Below are 13,446 nucleotides of genomic sequence, written 5' to 3'. Positions count from 1 at the left end.
CTTCAGGATAGCCAGGCAGTCAATCCTGTCCCAGTCACTATTTCTACCGTTGTTTAATTCACACACTGTCTGCTTATGAAATGACAGATTATTCAGCCACAAAATGGTGGGCACACACAAATTCACCCGCCCTGGCAAATGTGTGAAAGTTCACCTGGCAATGTACTGTGGCAATTACTTGCATCTTGGTGTCAGACTGGGCCAGAGTGTGGAGGCTGGGGGCTTAAGGAACCCTCTCTGACCCACAGTGTCCTTAAGGGCAAACCTCTACCGGGAGGCAGGGAAAGCTCACCTCAACAACACATAGAACATAATAATAATAATAATATAATAATAATAATTTGTTTATAGGGACAGTGCATATTAATGAACATTTGCATGTAAATATGCGAGATTGTAGCCAATCAGTAGCTAATTTCCGTCTCTAGTCCCAGGCAAAGGTAGGTGAAGTGTCTTGCCCAAGGACACAACGACAGTACACACTCCAAGCAGGATTCGAACCGGCCACCTTCAGGTTGCCAGCCGAACACTTAACCCATTGTGCCATCTGTCGTCCATAGAACAGTACAGCGCAAAAACAGGCCGTTCGGCCCACCATGTCTGTGCCAAATATTTTGCCAAGACCAACTCTTATTATCCTGTGGATGATAATCCATACTCCTCCATTCCCTGCATATCCTAGTCCTATCCAAAAAACACTTAAATGCTACTATAATAATTCCACCTCTGTACTCAAATCCCCTTGTAATGTGGGCCAACATACCATGAATATTCCTTTTTTTTTAATGTACCTTTCGGCAATCTGTACACAAGTACCCCATGTCTCTCTGAACACCAACACTTACAATCTGTCACCATTTCAAAAACACTCCCCCTTCTTACTTCTTTCTTCCAAAGTGAATGAGCTCACTCTCTCAATATCAGGTTCCGGCTGCCAGTCCTTGCCTATTAATTTACCCATCTAGTTCTCTCTGTAGCTTCTTTGCATCCTCCACAAAGCCCACACTCCCATCCAGTTTCATATCATTAACAAAGATGGATAAATTACATTTGATCTCCACAACAAAATCATTGATTTCGATTATGAGTAACTGGGGGTTCCAGCACCTATTCATGTGGCACTACAACCAGCTTCACCCTCACAAGCTGAAAAATGGCTGGTTTATTCATACTGTTTCCTGTCTGCTAATCAATCATTCTCAGTACCATGCACTCTAATGTTAATTAATAATCTCTTTGTGGCATTTTATCAAAGGCTTGTGAGTCCAAATACACCACACTAACTGGTTCATTCTGGTCTACTGCAGCAGCTGTAACTTCTAAAACCCCAACAAATTTCATAACCTCATAGAATCTGAAATTAACAGCATGGAAACAGGCCCCTCGGTCCACCTTGTCCACCGACCTAATCCCATATCCTTTACCTCCTTCCTATCCGTCGTACCTGTTAAAAAGCCTTTTAAACATTGTATCTGTATCTGTCTCCACCACTTTTTCTCGCAGCTCATTCCATATACCCACCACCCTATGTATTAATTTTCCCTCTTCTTATCCCAAATCTGTACCCTCTAGTTCTAGACTCCTCAACCATGGGAAAAATATTCTGACTATCAATCCTATTTATGCTCTTCTTCATTTTATAAACCCACATAAGGTGACTTGGGCATTTTTTACCACCCTAGTTTTGAAAATGTAATTTGTCAAACACCAATTATAATTAGTTAAACACAATTTTACTTTCATAAATCCATCTTGACTGCCCAATCCTATAATTATTATCTAACTGTCCTGTTTTCACTTCCCTTATAAAAGATTCCTGTTCACTGTTTTGTCTCTTCCTCTATTCTTAATTTGATTACATAATGCTACCTTCCAATCGGAAGGAAATATTCACCAATCTATGTAATTTTGAAACTTTTCAGAAGTTTTGAAATACATCCTCTATCACATGAACTAAATTCACTGCTATATCTGACAGTAAAGTAAAATGTCCATTCCGAAGAACATCCATTCCTCAGTCGGAATGAGACTTTACCAGAACTCATCTCCAAACCCCATGATAGCCTTCGTCCAAACATGGGCTGAAGGACTGAATTCTAGAAGTGAGGTGAGAGTTGGCAGAGTGTAGCAATCAAGCAGCCTTGGTAAAACTGAAAACTACGGAGAAAATTACAGTATGTATGGGAAGGAACTGCACATGCTGGTTCACACCGAAGACAGACAAAAAACGCTGGAGTAACTCAGCGGGACAGGCAGCTGACCTGAAGTCTGAATAAGGGTCTCAACCCGAAACATCACCCATTCCTTCTCTCCAGAGATGTTGCCTGTCCCGCTAAGTTACTGCAGCATTTTGTGTCTATCTTCAAGAACAACACAGTGGCTGGAGTCATACCTTGCATAAAGGAAGACGGCTGAGATTATGGAGGGCAGGCTTCCCAGCTTCAGAACATCATTATAAAGGTCCCTCACAAGAGTCTTCATTAATAATAACCTTCTCACCATATCAACACCTGAAGTAGCGATATTTATTGATAATTGTAAAGCGTGCATCTCCTCAGAAAGTGCCAGGTAAAGATCACCAACAAGATGTGTCTTTAACTATTTACTCATGTCATTCAGTGAGCTGCATTGCAACCATCAAATCGCAAGACATTTTGAGCAGCTGCCTAAAGACTGGAGCCAGAAGAGTAGGATGAGGCTGGGAACTCTGCAGTGAGTCGTTGACCTTCTGGCTCTCCAAAGTCTGTCCCACATCTGCAAGCCACAACATCAGGACTCTGTAGAATATTCTACATACACTTGGATGAATGCTGCTATAAAAATAATGATAAAGCAAGCAATTGTCCAGGATAAAGCTGTCCATTTGATCATCGCCCGTTCATCATCCTCAGTGGCACAGTGGTAGAGCTGCTGTCTCACTGCGCCAGAGGCCCAGGTTTGATCCTGACCATGTGTGCTGTCTGTGTGGAGTTTGTACGTTCTCCCTGTGACCGTATGGGTTTTCTCCAGGTGCTCCAGTTTCCTCCCACATTCCAAAGACACGCAGGTTTGTAGGTTAATAGGCCCCTGGTATGTAAAGTAGCATGTGAAAGTGGGATAACATAGTACGGCTGATCAATGGTTGGAGTGAACTCGGTGGGCCGAAGGGCCTGTTTCTACACTGTATCCCTAAACTAAACTACTCATTGACCTCATCCACGCCGATGCACACATCGTGACTGCAGTGTGTAACAGCTATGCAATATGTGGTAGTAAATTAAAAAGGCTACTCCATGAGCCTGCGAAACCTGCCAACTGTACCACTCTGAGAAAAAAGGGCAGCAGGCACAGGGGAACAACGTTGCTGGCATTTTCCCTCACAAGTCACGTACAACCCTGACTTGCAAATATATCTCTGGTCCTTCATTGCCACTCGGTCTAAATCCAGGAACTCCTTCTCCAGGAGCACCAAGGGAGGAATCTTCACCAGAAGGTTTGTGGTGGGTCAAGAAGGCAGCTCAACAGCATCTTATCAAAAATAATCATGGAGGGCAATAAATACTGGCCTTCCCAATTATCCCCATCCTATGAATGAACTGGACTGACCAGTATCTGTGAAACCTGGGCTTGTGGAACAGACAGGAATTTATCGGAGCTAATTCATTTTAATGGCAGTTCCTTCAACACCATCTCACCACGGCGATGTTTTCCATAAGTTTCAAGAAACAGCAACATTTCTCCTTGCATTCAACTCAGTCACCACCTTAGACATTCACTGCTTCCACGCCAGCACACACATAGTGACTGCAGTATGTACTAGTTGTACAATATGCCGCTGCTACTCGCTGAGGCTATTCCAAGCGCCTGATAAAGCTGCAGCCTGTTAGTCAACAATTTGATCAATTTAACTCCTTCTCAATTCAGTAAAACTCCATTAATCCGGCACGCTCAGAACTTTAGCGGTGCTGAACTAGCAGATTTCCCAGGCATTTCATACCCTTATTTAACATTTCAGTCCATCAAGGCGATCAGGATCTCCTAGTTGCTATCCATTTCAACAGCTAGGTCTGCCATGGCCTGCAAGATATCCCGGTTGCTATCTATTTTAACTTGTTTTCCCATTCCCATACTGACCTTCCTGTCCTGAACCCCCTACATTGCCAGAGTGAGGCCACACACAAACTGGAGGAACAATACCTCATAATTCCGCTTGGGTAGCTTACAACCCAATGGTATGAACATTGAATTCTCCAATTCCAGGTAACTACATAGCACACCTATCTCCCTTCTTCCCCTATATAACCCACCCCTTCTTTTCCTCACCCCCACCACTGTGCCCCACCTGGACTCACACCTCTTTCTCAGCTCGCCTTCCACCTACATTCCTTCCACTAGTTTCACAATTCCCAACTTTTCAATCCCTTTGTCTCGCACCCTCTGTTTTTTTCATCTCTGGCCTTTGTCTAAGAATCATATAGCCCTCCTCATCTGTGTCAGCCTATTATTTGCCCGGCTTTAACCTGCCCCTCCTCTCTTCCAGCTCCCCCAACCCCCGCCCCACCAGAAATAGTCTGAAGAAGGATCACGATCCAAAACATCACCTATCCGTGTTTTTCTGAGATGTTGCCTGACCCACCGAGCTACTCCAGCACTCTGTGTCTTCTATTAATCCCAACACGTTTTTTTAATTCACTTTTATTTAGATTTTGCACGGTATGACACAACATTTTCCAGTGAACAAGTTTAAAGAGAGTGCAGGAAATGGGGCCCCGGCAATTTGGAAGCGTATGTAGGATCCAAGGCACTGGCAAGTAAGAAGGTAACATTACCGGACACCCTATTACCTAATTTTACTGCATCAAGTTTCCACTTTGATTGCAATTTAATATATATTATCCTTAAAGATTTACACCCAAACAATCGCTTTGAATTATCGAATAAAGCTGCAGCGGAAAGAGGCTGCTGCTTTATTTGGGTGAAATGTTTAGTGCAAAGACAGCGAAAACTCGACTAGTGGCTGTGGATTTGCGATGGTTCTGGTTATCTTTAAAGCATCTACTGACACACTGAGAGTGAGGGATGTGACGGGGTGGTGGTGTGCAGGATTCTGTTTCAGTCGAGACAGTGTTGGGAGACAGAGGCAGAGGAATTCAAGGGAAACGGGGTGTAAAGTGATGACTAGAGACACCGCAGTTATTCTTGGGATACGGAGCAATGAGCTGGGCATTGTCAATGGACCAGCTGTAAACAATAGCACCACTGCTACATCACAAATAGCAATAGGAAAGAACTGCAGATGCTGTTTAAATTGAATTACTGGAGTAACTCAGTGGGACAGGCAGCATTTCTGGAGAGAAGGTATTGCATGACGTTTCCCATTCCGTCTCTCCGGAGATGCTGCCTGTCCCGCTGAGTGACTCCAGCATTTTGTGTCTACCTTCACAAATAGCATAGCTTTCTCCGGTTTACAACAACTTCCATTCACACAGTAAAATATTTAAAGGTACTTCCGAGAAGCACTCTCAGACAAAATCTGACACCAAGCTATGTATGAGGGTCAAAGGCCAAGTGATCAAACAGATAGGTTCCATGGTGACTCTTAAAGGAGACAGGGTTGTGGGGAGCGAGTTCAAACACAAAGCACCACCTACCTTCTCTCCATACCCCCTGATCCCTTTAGCCACAAGAGCCACATCTAACTCCCTCTTCATTGGCTATATTTAAGAGGGAGTTAGATGTGGCCCTTGTGGCTAAAGGGATCAGGGGGTATGGAGAGATGGTAGGTACGGGATACTGAGTTGGATGATCAGCCATGATCATAATGAATGGCGGTGCAGGTTCAAAGAGCCGAATGGCCTACTCGAATGCACCTATTTTTTATGTTTCTATCATCGATGGTGGAACTGGGATTACAGAGGAGTAAAACTGGAGGGGCGCAGAGATCTTGAGGGCGCAGAGACTATACAGAGGAACAGCTCCGGGACTTGCAAACGGATCTGAATGAATACGCCACAGTCATTACAGACTTCATGAAGAAATGTGTTGAGGACTGCGTCCCAACATAACCTTCCGAGTGTTTCTCGGGAAATTGCGGCGCCCTGGTTGGCTGCGGCAGCATTGACTCTCGATAGGGATAGCGACAAGTTTTCTACAATCCGGCTTCATAACTTGCAGCGGGCAGGTTGCAAGTTAACGTACGATCATGGGTCATCACTGGAATTACAACAGTTAAGCAGTAGAGACTACGTGGACGTTGAACTTGAGGAACGCCTGCACTGTCTCGGACTGCTGCGTCGGGAGGACCCAGCGGCCTGCAGAGCCGCGGAGACATTCACAAACACTGGCCGCTACAGAAGGACACGGAGGCGGCGCTACAGAAGGACACGGAGGCGGCGCTACAGAAGACGGAAGCGGGGCTGTCGAGGTGGGCTAACGGCGAGGCTAAAGGCTAACCCGTGGAGGACACCGCTCCCATCCGTTCTCCTGTCGAATGTCCGCTCTCTGGAAAATAAAATGGATTATTTACATCTGGATCTCACAACAAAAAGGGAGGTGAGAGACTGCTGCGTTATAGTTCTGACAGAGACATGGCTAAACTCATCTGTACCTGATGCGGCTGTTAGCTTAGGGGGGCTAACAACATTCCGGCTCGACAGGGACACTGTTTTGACTGGTAAATCCCGGGGTGGGGGTGTGTGCATCTACACAAACAACAGCTGGTGTAATAATGCTACCGCTGTTTCCAGCCACTGCTCTTCGGACATAGAGTTTTTGACTGTGAAATGCAGGCCATTCTATCTGCCACGGGAGTTTACTGTGGTTAGCATTACTGCTGTATACATCCCCCCCGCGGCCAACACTAAGGAGGCTCTGCGTATTCTCTACCGTTCCATCAGTGAGCTGCAAAGAAATCATCCAGAGGGCGTTGTCATTGTTGCTGGGGACTTTAACCAGGCCAACATGAAGACTGTCCTCCCTCATTTCCATCAATATGTGGACTTTGCTACACGTGGAGAGAATACGCTGGACCGGGTCTACAGTAACATCAAGCAGGCTTTCAGAGCAGCACCCCGACCTCACCTCGGCTCCTCTGACCACCTCTCCGTAATGCTCATCCCAGCCTATAAGCCCCTGCTGATCAGAGAGAAACCCACTGTGAAGCAGGTTAGAGTCTGGTCTGAGGGAGCTATAGAAGCACTCCAGGACTGCTTTGAGTGCACGGACTGGGACATGTTCAGGACAGCAGCCACTTACAACCAAAACATCAATTTGGGTGAGTATGCCATGTCTGTGTCGGGATACATACAGAAGTGCATGGAGGACGTCACTGTCATCAGGAACATCATAACCCGGGCCAACCACAAACCTTGGATTACTGCAGAGGTGCGTGCCATGCTGAAAGCACGGAATGCGGCTTTTAAATCTGGTGATTTGGGGGCTCTGAGAACAGCGAGAGCCAACCTCAACCGTGAAATAAGGAAAGCAAAGCGCGCCCACGGACAGAAAATCCAGGGTTTCTTCCAGGATGATACCAACACCAGGAACATGTGGGAAGGCATCCGGGCCATAACAAACTACAAGGCCCCTCAGATGTCTTGTAAGGATGACACAGTCTTTCTCAATTAACTCAATAATTATTTCGGCAGGTTTGAGGCACTGAACACCACTACAGTGAGGAAATTAGAGCCTCAACCAGGAGAACAGACACTGTCTTTTGAAACTGCTGAAGTCCGCAGAATCCTGGAGGGCATTGACAAGCGAAAGGCAGCCGGACCGGATAATATACCGGGGCGTCTGCTTAGGGGATGTGCCGACCAGCTGGCCCTGGTTCTGACAGACATTTTTAACACCTCCCTGAACCAGGCCATTGTTCCATCATGTTTCAAGACAGCCACCATCATACCAGTCCCCAAAAAGTCCACAATAACCTGCCTGAATGATTACCGCCCCGTAGCACTCACACCAATAATAATGAAGTGCTTTGAGAGGCTTATTAAGCAGCACATGGTCTCTAAACTCCCCTCCAGTTTTGACCCGTTCCAGTTTGCTTATCGCCCGAACCGCTCCACAGAGGATGCTATCTCCTCTGCAGTCCACCTGAGCCTACAACACCTGGAGGAGAAGAACACCCACGTGCGGATGCTGTTTGTTGACTTCAGCTCAGCATTCAATACAATAATCCCCCAGCATCTGGTGAGCAAACTGGCACCCCTAGGATTCAATACCACACTATGCAACTGGATCCTGGATTTCCTTTCTGAAAGACCCCAGTCTGTGCGGGTGGGGAAGAACACCTCCTCGGTCATCACACTGAGCACCGGCTCCCCTCAGGGCTGTGTCCTGAGTCCGCTGCTCTTCACATTGATGACACATGACTGTGTCGCCAGGTCCACTACTAACCATTTCATCAAATACGCGGATGACACAACAGTAGTGGGCCTCATCCGCAACAACGACGACCAGGCATACCGAGAGGAGGTGGAGCAGCTGGTGAGCTGGTGCAGCAGGAACAACCTTCTCCTAAATGTGGACAAAACCAAGGAGATTGTCGTCGACTTCAGAAAGAAAAATCAGCCCAGTCACACTCCGCTGTGCATCAACAACTTAGCAGTGGAGCAGGTGAAAAACATCAAGTTCCTGGGAGTGCATATAACGGATACCTTAACTTGGACCACAAACATCACATCTCTGGTAAAACGGGCACAGCAGCGTTTGTACTTCCTCCACAGGATGAGAAGATCACACCTCCACCCTCCCATCCTCACCACATTCTACAGAAGCACCATTGAATCAGTCATGACCAGCTGCATCTCTATGTGGTGCGGCGGCTGTACAGCTGCGGACTGGAAGTGCCTTCAGAGAGTGGTGAGGACAGCGGAAAAAAATCATTGGGACTTCTCTTCCTTCCATCATGGACATTGGTTACAAACGCTGTCTGACAAGAGCTAAGGGCATTACCAGAGCCCCCACACACCCACAATATGGACTGTTTACACTGCTGAACTCTGGGAGGAGGTACCGCAGCATGAAGAGCGGGACAACCAGGTTCTGCAACAGCTTCATCCCCCAGGCCATAAGACTATTGAACTCACAATCAAACCGATGCCATAACTTTCTTATACATTGCCACTTTTAATAACTTTCCTACATATCTATTTTACAGAACTATGCACATGAAGCATTTTTTTTTGACACACTAAGCACTTTTACTGATCGCCTGATATAAATGTTATATTCTGCTGCTACTTTGAAGAGTCAATGCAACGAAATTTCGTTCAATGTGCACTGTGTCTATGTGTATATCTGAATGACAATTAAAGTTAATCTATCTATCTAACCAGAAGCCTTGGATGCACTCTTCTGAAGTCCAGATCCCGGACATTCATGTCTGGAGATACAGAGGTCGACAAGAAGTCCAGAGACGACCTTGGTAAGGCCATCAAAAATGTCAAAAGGGACTTCTGCTCCAAGCTGGAGACTGAGACGGATGTTTGGCAACTGTGGCAGGGCTTGAATGCCATCACCTCCTACAAGGCAAAATCAGGAGGCAGCTCAATTGTCAGCGAAGCATCACTCCCTGACGAGCTTAATGCGTTTTACGCACACTTTGTTAGGGAGAATACTGATGTGCCTTCCCGAGCCCCCATTCGCCGTGATGGTATGTCACAGTCACAGAGGCCAACGTCAGAAAATCCTTCAGGGGGGTGAACCCTGGGAATGCACCTGGACCTGATTGTCCCCATATTCCTTGATTCTGCTAGCCCCTAGAGCTCTATCTAACTCTCTTTTAAATTCATCCAGTGAATTGGACTCCACTGCCTTCAGTGGCAGAGAATTCCAGAAATTCACAACTCTCTGGGTGAAAAAGATTTTTCTCATCTCAGTTTTAAATGGCCTCCCCTGGTTCTGGACTCCCCCAACATTGGGAACATGTTTCCTGCATCTAGCTTGTCCAGTCATTTTATAATTTTATATGTTTCTATAAGAATCCCTCTCATCCTTCTAAATTGCATTGAATACAAGCCCAGTCTTTCCAATCTTTCCTCATATGACAGTCCGCCATCCTGGGGATTAACCTTGTGAACCTACGCTGCACTGCCCCAATAGCAAGGATGTCCTTCCTCAAATTAGGAGACAAAACTGCACAATACTCCAGATGTGGTTTCATGAACAACTGCAGAAGGACCTCTTTACTCCTATACTCAAATCCTCTCGTTGTGAAGGCCAACATGCCATTAGCATTCTTCACTGCCTGCTGTACCTGCATGTTTATTTCACAAGTTAAACAAGATGGAGCATTGAAAAGCACTGCCAACTGTCTGGGAGCAAGTTTATACTGACTCAGCAGATGGGACACTTCCACAAACATGTTTAGAAAGCAATGCTAAAAATTTAGTTTAGTTTAGTTTAGTTAGCTTATTATTCACGTCAACCGATGGTACAGTGAAAAGCTTTTTTTATCGCGTGCTATCCAGACAGTGAAAAGACTATACATGATACAATCAAGCCGACAACAGTGTAAAGGGAATATTGCTTAGTGCAAGATAAAGTCCAGTAGAGTCAAACAGTCTTCTTAAAAACCTATTCACAAAATCAGTGGAGGTTTATCAATGCATAAACTCTTGAGAGCTCATTCGGGTGAAAATAGGCAGTGCAGATTACCGCTGAGGTTTGATGGGGAATGTATGTTCATTGTCAAGGTTACCAATCCCTTCAAAGTTTTTGGGCAGGCAGTTTGAATGGTTTGAGGCCACCATAAATGCGAGGCCCCAATTTGTTGGCTACTCCTCTTGTGACAGTGTTTCCACTTTGAAGGAAATTACTTGAAATTCAGGAAATTCTGGGTGTCTTCGGCTAAATATAGGGAAATGGAATAATTTCGGGAAATTTCCGCAACCAGCCTGCGAACGGGTGTAAAGGTAATACACACAGCACTGCCGGTTTGGCGCTCAAAGGTTTAAACAGAGCGCTGTCAGTTTAACGCATGAGAATTTAAACAAAGAGCTGACGGCTGCAGCACTATGGGTTCTAAATATAGCGCTACCGGCTGCAGCGCTATGGGTCACAGACTGGTCGGGAAAATTCTCATATAACAATGGAATTCTCTTTCTCAGTGGAAGTTGAGCCTTGCCTTTTGTTTATTTTTCAGGCAGTGGTAGAATTCTGGATAAGCCTAATGGTGAAAACATACCAGTGGGCAGTGGGATTGCAGTTACATTGGGATTGGCCTTGATTTTACAGAAGGGGACGAGAAGGAGAGAGGGAGAGAGGGAGAGGAGAGAGAGGAGAGAGAGGAGGGAGAGGAGAGAGAGGAGAGAGAGGAGGGAGAGGAGGGAGAGGAGAGGAGGGTGAGGGGAGGGAGAGTGGGAGAGAGGGAAAAGGAGAGAGAGGGAGGGGGAGCGAGAGAGGGAGGGAGGGAGAGAGTGAGGGAGGGAATGAGAGGCTGCTGAATGGTTTGAGAAGTGACAGGTAATAAAATCCACAGAACAAGGTTTCACCGTGGAACACCCAAGCCTGTTTGTGCTGTGATATTTTCTTTTTCTCCCCTTCAGTCATTTTCAGCATTGGAATGCCACCTGGTCAGACATGCCTTTCCAAAATTCAATGGAGGCAAATCCCTTGCTCACAATAGTTGAGCTTAGATTACACGCAGTGTGCATAGAATCACCGTATTCTGAGAGTCTCCACACAACACCACAGCAACGCAACCTCCTCACAACACTGATCAGCCGAGAACAACCTGTAATCATCTGCTTAACGGTGACTATACAAGAAAGGTGATCAATGTAACTGCAGCGTCTCTGACCCTGTGGTGTATATTGTAAAATCCAACATCATCCTGTGTGCAGAAGTAAGGAAATGCCTTCTGGATTCATTTGCTGCTGGGTTGACAGTTCTGGCAGAATTTTCCCCAGAAACCTTCAATGACTGACGTCCCTCCTCCAACCACCGTATTTATTTATAATTTAGATAAATCTAACCATTTTTCCAAATGTTCTAACCGTTATACCATAAAAAATGTAATTAATAAACAAGTTATCAAAGAACTTTACAACCTCCTTAATGTTGCAGACATTTACTTCAGGAAACTTGATACACAACCTCTTAACATTTTCTGGTGTACATGGATCCGGGAGTGGTGAGAGGCCTCAGACTTCGAGAGACTCCAGGAAGGATCAGTGGGACAGTGGGACTCAAGATCTGAGATGGGAGGGAGTTGGAGTGAATAGGGAAGCGACAGTCATAAGAACACAGTCGTACAGCAGAGAAACCAGCCCATTGGCCCATCACATCAACGTCTATCTTTTTGCCCATCCACACTAATTCCATTTTCCTGTATTAAATCCGTGTTCTTCAATAATGTAAGGGGCTGTCCCATTGCGGCGACCTAATCTGCGAGTTTAGAAGAGTGTCTTCGACCTTCAAACTCGCAGCATGGTCGACACATGGTCCTAGGTCCTATGAGGTCGCTGGAACTCTCCTTCATGCTCGAGGGAAGTTCCCGAATACTCGTGCTCTCAACTAAGTTGCGGAACATTTTTCAGCATGTTGAGAAATTTTCCGTGAGTAAAATTTGGTCGGCATGGTTCTTTTGAACTCGTAGTGCAATGGAGTGGGGTCGCTATTTAGTTACAGGCCGTCGAAGGCAGCCGTAGGCAATCTCCTTCGCTGACCGGGCTTTTTGATTGGCTCATTGGAGTTTTCAGGACCATGGAAAACCTACCGGTAATGTTAAATGCCCGCTAAACTTTATTATACTTCTTAAAAGTGTCTCCACTCCTTCTCCCCACCTTCCTTTCCCCCTCTCTCCCCCCATCCCCCATGCTCTCTAAAGGACTTACAGTTACTGTGCAGCCTTCCTCTTCATCGCGGGTGTGAATTTCAGATAGCGCTCCCCCGCTTTCCCTGGCCCTCGCCTTTGCGATGTGTTTGTGTGTGTGAGTGCGGTCGGTCGATCCAGCTCGCGGTATCAACACAGAGGGTCAATCCTGCTCGAGGTTTTCCAGGCGAGTGCCCTCGAGCTTGAAGGTCGAAGACACTCTTCTTAACTCAAGGATTAGGTCACCGCAGTGGGACAGCCCCTTTATTTATTCAAGCGTCTGTCTAAATGTCTTTTGAACATAGCGATGGTATCTGACTACTCCACCACCTCCTCTAGCAGTGAATTCCAGATATCAATAACTAACTGTATAAAAAATTCCCCCCAATTTATCTTTAAAACTTCCTCTCACCTTCAAACTTTTGTTAAGGATACACTTACCATGAAAAAGGTTTTGATTTTCTACCCCATCCATGCCATTCGATCTGACAGCACTCCGTCTAACTGTCTGACCCAAAACGTCATCCATCCCTTTTCTCCAGAGATGCTGCCTGAACCACTGAGTTCCTCCAGCATTTTGTGCCTATCTTTGGTATAAACCAGCATCTGTAGTTCTTAGTTTCTACATTATTTATCCATCTAACCTT

At 45.8% G+C, this 13,446-nt stretch overlaps 1 protein-coding gene across 1 annotated transcript in view; it reads right to left on the bottom strand.

Moving 5' to 3' along the window:
• rasa3 (RAS p21 protein activator 3) overlaps nt 1–13,446 on the bottom strand; it is a 155,160-nt gene that overhangs the window by 93,643 nt on the left and 48,071 nt on the right. The gene's annotated exons all lie outside the window — the stretch shown is intronic.

Source organism: Amblyraja radiata, chromosome 6, assembly GCF_010909765.2.
Source record: "Amblyraja radiata isolate CabotCenter1 chromosome 6, sAmbRad1.1.pri, whole genome shotgun sequence".
Classification (NCBI taxonomy): Eukaryota; Metazoa; Chordata; class Chondrichthyes; order Rajiformes; family Rajidae; genus Amblyraja; species Amblyraja radiata.
The sequence above is the reverse complement of the archived record's forward strand: the minus strand, read 5'-3'. Positions and strand labels throughout refer to the sequence as shown.